The sequence below is a fragment of the Perognathus longimembris genome, chromosome 7, assembly GCF_023159225.1.
Source record: "Perognathus longimembris pacificus isolate PPM17 chromosome 7, ASM2315922v1, whole genome shotgun sequence".
In the NCBI taxonomy this organism is placed as follows: Eukaryota; Metazoa; Chordata; class Mammalia; order Rodentia; family Heteromyidae; genus Perognathus; species Perognathus longimembris.
The window spans coordinates 6665734-6672190 of record NC_063167.1 but is presented as its reverse complement, the minus strand read 5'-3'; the positions used below and the strand labels follow the sequence as shown (position 1 = coordinate 6672190).

At 56.9% G+C, this 6457-nt stretch overlaps 1 protein-coding gene across 1 annotated transcript in view; it reads left to right on the top strand.

The window, feature by feature from the left end:
* Positions 1-1707: 1707 nt before the first annotated feature.
* Positions 1708-6457, top strand: part of Casz1 (castor zinc finger 1) — a 117043-nt gene continuing 112293 nt past the window's right edge. The window contains exon 1 of the mRNA XM_048350220.1: positions 1708-2245. The gene's annotated coding sequence lies outside the window, so the exon portion shown is untranslated. The remainder of the gene's footprint in view (positions 2246-6457) is intronic.

The window sequence follows — 6457 nt, the reverse complement described above, 5'->3', positions numbered from 1 at the left end:
GTTTGGTAAATGGGTCAGGCCACTTGGTTGGGGACAGTCCCTGAGGACGGGCCCGCCCTGGCAGGGCTGGGGGATGGCAGGAATGGGGAAGATTGAGGAGGGGGGGGGAAGAGGAGGAGGCCCCGCCACACCCTTTATTCAGTCTTCTTGCCAAAGCTGCTCCCTAGGGCAGAGGGAGCCTCTGGATCAGGACATGAAACACTGGGTTACGCCATTGGCATGTGGTCAGACGCTGGTCTTCTGGCTCCTTCCAGTGCTCCTGGAGGTGGACGTGTTTTTCTGGAGAAGGACTGCGTCCCTTTGCAAAGCAGGGAGAGAGAAGTGTGGGCTGATAGGTTGGGGTCCTTCTGGTGGGACCAGGGAGGGCATTCTGGGGTGACAGCTCTAGATGATCTGGATGGAGCCCAAAGCCATTTTCTTTTTCTCAGTGGGCGGCTGGCTGGGCTTTGCAGGACTCTGGATTAACAGAATTTTCACAGCCCAGAGGACTGAGTCTCCCAGTGGCCCTGAAGTTCCCATTAAAGTGTTTTTTCCTCTTTTTTAAAGAAAAAAAATATTCCCAAACTGGAAAACAAAGGAAATCCACTTCCCCCAAATCACACGAAACTCACATTAGGGGCCTGGCTGGAGTCCATAGAAACCAGGAAACCCGCTGTTAACCCTGTGTGGTGCCGAAGGGTGTTGTGGGAGCCCGGCCGACTGTCGTCGAATCCAGCCCTGGACGGCTGGCTGTCATCAGCCATCCCTACGTCCCCTCGGGAGCCGGTCACTGTGGCATTGCCCCAGCTGAAGGGAGGAGCTGGCCTTCAAAGACCCAGCTGCCCTCCATCGAGGCTCACCTTTGGGAGGGGCTCGGGCACCCCGGGGGAGGCCCCCTGGGGCCTCTGAGGGCTAGGCCAAGCTGGAGAACCTGCCAGGCAGCCACCCAATCCATACCACTCCATGCAGTCAGAGCCAGACAGCACTGGAGGGACTGCGAGGCCGGCCCTCGCCCCACACACGCCGGAGGGGAAGCGACCAGGATTCCAGGGCTAGCTCGGCATGCAGGGTGGGCCTGAGAGGGGGCGGAGAGCACCTTGGGGGGGGGCTCCCTGCACCCCACCGTCCCCCTTCCAGGCCCCCCATGCCTGGCAAGCCGTACCCTGAGATCGAGTGGTATATTTGCATTTGCACGCACTTGGGTCCCTTTTTTTTTTTTCCCCCCCTAAAAAGGCTGAAAATATTTACAGGTTTGAAGTTGAAACGCAAACAGGAAAAGCCCTTTAAAAAGTGAGTGTAGTGGATATTCAAAACAGGAATCACCATGGAAACGCCACAATATTTGCTTAAATTGACACAAAGGTTGCCCGGTACTTGGGCTCCAACTTTCTTTGGCCTTTTTTTTTTTTTTTTTTACTAGCACCTGTCACAAATGAGCTTCCTTCCAGAAGCAGAGTCTACATCCTCTTTCCTTTCCTTTCCTCTTCTTTTCTTTCTTTCTTTAAAAAAAAAAATGAGATGCAGTCCCACAGTAGCAAAATGAGGGCGGAAGTGGGGAAGAAAGCAACGTCACCAATCCGGGGAGCCACAGACACCTGTTGGTTGTTGTTTTATTTTTTTTTAGATTCCCTAAGAGGCGGCTCTCTGCTCAGAAGCAGCTAGAAGCCAGCCCGGGGAGAATGTGGAGGAAGAAGGCTGGGGAACCCAGGGGTTCGGTGTGCTACACAGACCTGATCTGTTTCCAGTGCCGGCTTGGTCCAGTGTCAGGCTGACCTTTCCCCCCAGGTGCCAAGCCTTGGGTGTGGTGATCCTCTGTTGTTACCCAGGCTGGCAACCTGATTGCCCCAGTGTTGTTTTTCTGTTTGATTCCTTTATTAGGTGCGATACTGCAAAGGCATTGGCTGGTAATTGTGCAAAGGGCACAAATGGGTTGCCGGGTCAGGCATGGCCCATACCATGGCAATGCCATCTGCTGATTGGCAGGCGGGGGCAAGAATCTCTTGCCTTGCTGGCCGGTAATTTCACAAGGTGGCGGAACATTGCCTCCATTGTCCATTGAGTAGAATGGCTCTGTGGGTGCCGATGGCTGCCTAATCTTCTGTTTCCCCTTCTCCTCTCGGTAGGCACGCGGAGCTTGCTGACGCAGGCCAGACGCTCTCCGTCACACCCGCCGTCCGTCCATCCCTCCTTCATAAGGCCATCCCGCAACTCCCCCGGCCGTGTGCGTTGGAATGGACTTCGGATCTCGGCCCCTTGGGATGCAAAGGTAGCTTCCGGTTCCTAGATAGCCCTGGGAAGGGTGGGCTAGCCCATCTCTTCGGGGTGGGGCACACATGGACCCGAGGCTTGCCTCTTTCCCAGTGGGTTCTGAGCTGGATGGTGGTCGCTCGTGCAAGCTACACGAAAAGAACAATGTCAGATTGAGAAGCAGGCCCAGGGGTTGGAGGCGTGGCTTCGTAGAGCACTAACCAGTGAGCAGAAATTGTCAGGTATTGAGTTCGAGTCCGGTTCTCACATTAAAAAAATAAAAGGAGAAGCAAGCCCAGGCCGGGGAGCAGGGCCATGGGGTACTATTTGCCCCTCCCTGGGTCTTTACTTTCCTTGTCTGCGACATAAAGAAGTTGGACCAACTGGTCATGAGTCCTCCCAGGGTTCCCAGGGTCTGAGGATTGCGTTTCAAAGCCAGCCTGGGCGGGGCCTCTGCCCCATCAGATGCCACCCGGGTTCTGAACTCAACCGTGGGCATGGCAGGTGCAGCCCTTCTGCCCACACAGAGGGTAGACCGCCATGATTTCAGAGTTGGGGGGTGACTGTAGAGGCTCTTGGGTGGCCCCAACCTAGGCATGGTCCTCCTCAGAGGGTGCTTCTGAGCCAGGCATGGAGAAAGCCATGGCCAAGTTACATATATATACATATATATAATGTATTGGAGATTTGAACTCAGGGCCATGAGTGTGCTAGGCAGGTACTCTACTTCTTGACCCATGCCCCAGCCCTTTGGCTTTAGTTATTGTCATTATTTTTAGATAAAGTCTCTGGTTTTTGCCCAGGCCAGCCTGGACTACAATCCTCCCTCCTATTCCTCCCACATAGCGGGGATTATAGACATGCACCACCATGCCTGGTCTACAGCAAGTCAACTTCTGGCAAGCCCTAGGGAGAGGCTGGGGTTTTCTCATTAGACGTTTACCTGCAAGTCCCAAATGTGGCCGTTCTGGGGACAGGGCCTGACCCGGAGCAGGTGATTCATTGCAGAGTGGCCATCGTTAAGTATTCTCTAGCGATCATAAGCTCAGTGGGGGTGGGGGTGGGGGGGGCAGGGTACTGATAAAAAGCAACCAGCTAGGTCTTGAGGGGGAGCCTGAGGCAAGGAATGGGGATTGTCTGGGGCAGATGAGGCCAGAGCCGATTCTTGCTGAGTGTGCTGGCGTGCCCACCTGCGCCCACCCTGTCTTGAGTCCTTGGGCAGAGGCCCTGTGCCCCTCCCTTCGTGTCCTCGCCCCGCCCCTGTGAACCTGGAACTCAGGAAGGATGCATTCGTGCACATGGCTGCCTTGGTCCCCACTGGGGTATGGAGGGTGTCCCAAAGCTGCCCGCCTGTCTCACTTCAGGCCATGTCTCCTCAGGGCCAAGCAGAAGCCCCCAAATGCAGTCCAGGGCTTGGCAAATCAGAGGCAAATGTATGCCTGTGGTTGCCAGGGTGGCAGGACCAGGTGGCAGAGACCCTTCTCCCTGGTGTCCAGGATGGAATCTCCCTCCAAGAACGGACATGCGTGTTCCCTGAATGGTGACAGGGCTTTTCCACTGTAGCCTGAAAAAGACTATGCCTCCCTCGCTTAGATCGCCTGCTAGCAGCTGCCCTCCTCACTGCCTGCCAGTGCGTGGGATGCCTGACTCAGTCTCCCCTGGTGATCACACGTGCTGGGAAGGCAGGAGCCCAGGGATGCCACCCAGTGGGTTGCCAAAGGGCCCGCCGAGACCCTCGGAGGGGGCGAACGCTCCCCTGTTCTCATCTCTGTGCCAGGCTTTCTTGTTTTCCTCTTTCTCTGGGCAAAACATGCCTATTAGTTTTTCCCTTTCTGAAGTTTCCACTCGCGGTTGATTCCCGAGGGCCAAGCCAGCTGGGATTTGCACCCGACGCAGGGTATGGGCCCAGCAGGTCCCGGGGGGGACTCCGCATCCCGGCATCGGCTGTCTCCGGCTTGGTAATGAAGCTTGGGAACGCAGAGGGCTCCGGCAGGGAATGTCATGGCTGAGTCCCAGCCCTTTTCCAGTGGTAGACATGGCCCCGTCGGGGCGCCTCGGGGGGCAGGGGTGGGCTGTGGTCTCGCAGGTGTCCTGCCTGAGCCGAGGGTGAGAAGGGGCAGGTCTGCACTTGGTCTGGTCCACAGGTCTGGCACTGTCTAGCCCCATTTCTGTCTATTGTGCAGAGGATCGGGTTGTATTTATTTGGCAGCGACAGAGGCTTTGGTGTCTACAGCAATTTCCTCGGCAAACGCAATAGAACAAGGGGGGGAGTGGGGGGTTCATTTGGGGTAATGGGACATCCCTGGGGGCTTAGAGTAGGGTGGTGAAGTGATCCACTGGAGGTGTGCTGGGAACGGAAGAAGGCTAAGGGGCAGCCAGGGAAAAGCCAGGAGGCCAGAGACGCAGGGTTGTGTCCAGCCAGAGCAGCCGGAAGATGGCGGCTGGAGCAGGGAGAAGGTGGGAAGGCTGAGAAGGGAGAGAAATCCACGGTGGGTGCACAGGGTTAACAGGGCTCGCCAATGGATTGAACGGGAGGAATAAGACAAGGCCCCAGGATGTCTGAAGCGTTCCGAGTCCCCTTGGGTGTGGCCTGGGCCTCTTCTTCTCTCCCCTTAGCCCTTAACCTGACTGTGCCAAGACCCATCTTGCGGACTAGGAAAGCAGTGCCATGCTGGAATCTCACGGATTGCTAAGCAGGGCCTGTCTGAATGGGTTGAGTGGGCACCTACGGGTCAGTTTTTAGCCACTGGCCTTGGAATAGTAGGCTCACTGTCCTTGTGGCTTAAACCAGTTGGAGGCCCTTACTCTGTGGGTTCTATGCCGAGTCTGGGTCCCAAAGGCCATGGTGTTTCTTCTGTTCCTGTGGCTTGAAATGTGATCTGTGCCCCCCTGGGGCTGAACCTCTGGGCCTTTTCTGGTTACAGAGCCCCTCAGCAGATTGTCTGTGAGAGCCAGGAATGGGTTTGGCTGAAGACTCTACAGAAGCCAGCTTACCCTCGGCCCCAGCTCCTTGGTAGGGGTCCCAGCAACCTTTCTACACAGAAAGGTGCAAATTCCCCTAGGCGATTGAGCTCAGCCCCTGTCCCTTTTTCTGGGGCCTCCGCCTGGAGACTCTCCTCTTCTGGATCCAGACACGGTCTGTGTGGGCAGGTTGGCAGAGGCAACCCCAGCATTGACGCTGGAAGAACAAGACCATCTTGACCCCCCCACCCCCAGCCCCCAGACTGGTCACTGCCGTATCGTTCAATAAACAAGCCTCAGACCTGGCTGGCACAAGCACCAAGCTGTCACCAGCGGCGGCTGGGCCCCACGAGCGCGGGCTGGTGCTGGCTGGCAGCATATCCCCAGACATATGGGCCAGCTCAGCCCTCCAGGAAAGCTCTGGAGACCTGACCTCCGGGGGGTGTGACAGGAAGGGCAGGCTGGCAATGTCGTGTGTGTGTGTGTGTGTGTGTGTGTGTGTGTGTGTGACACGCCACAGTGCCCCACACACAGCTCAGCCCTCCAGGAATGCTCTAGGGGAGTGCCCTCCATCCAGTGGGAGCGACGGGAGTAGAAGGGCAGGCTGGCAGCGGCCGGCACGGAGTGACAGGGATGTCCCAGGCCTACAGCTGGCATTTCAGCCTGGCTTCAGTCTTCCCGGGTGTGCCTGCCGGCCGTGGGGGACGTCTGGGTGGGCAGGCGGATGCATCTGTGCTCGAGTGGGAGGTTTTTCTGCTTGCTGCCTCCCTGCCTGGTCTGCACTAGATCTATGACCTTCATCCTAAGTGGACCGGACAGTTCTAATGCCGTCCTCCAGGGCTTTGATCTGATGTGCGGCTGGCAGCACCCAATCACGCAGCTGCGGTGGGGTTGGGGGGACGGCGTGTGGAGAGGAGGGGTCAGGAGAGAGAGAAGAGGGCTGTGGAGGGAAGGGGTCCCAGTTTCCGCCCCACCCCCCACCCCCCGTGTGACTCAGTGCTCCGGAGGGATCCATGGATATAGCCCCTTGCTCTGGATGGGTGTGTGATCAGGAGAGAGTTCAGGACGAATCGCTGGTCCTTCTGCTTCATATGGGAGGGAGAATTGGGGTATGGATGCTCGTCTGTACCCCACTTTCTTCAATACTCTCTGTGCCTCCCATCTAGCAAGCAGAGAAGGGAAACTCGTGACCTCCACCCTCAAAAAGGCAGAGACGAAGAATGGAATACAGCGTGGCTTGTCCTGTCTAGAGCAAACAGTGTGTGTGTGT